The sequence below is a fragment of the Syngnathus scovelli genome, chromosome 10 (assembly GCF_024217435.2).
Source record: "Syngnathus scovelli strain Florida chromosome 10, RoL_Ssco_1.2, whole genome shotgun sequence".
Lineage (NCBI taxonomy): Eukaryota > Metazoa > Chordata > Actinopteri > Syngnathiformes > Syngnathidae > Syngnathus > Syngnathus scovelli.
The window spans coordinates 5,259,135-5,259,347 of NC_090856.1; positions in this window are offsets into that span (position 1 = coordinate 5,259,135).

Here is a 213-nt window from a genome sequence, read left to right on the forward strand (position 1 = left end):
TGCTCTATGGCGACACTGACACCTATAGGCCGAATACAGTACTTCTCCAATTAAATTGAATGCGTTTTAAATGTTTGGAAAACAGAAAAAGAAGGGGGCGGACTACCAAATGTAATTTTTTGCACTGTATAGCCAGAACTAACCGCACACTACAGCATCGATGTATCTGCGATCTTCTACTTATGTCTGTGTGTAACGATAGCTCGACCTTGC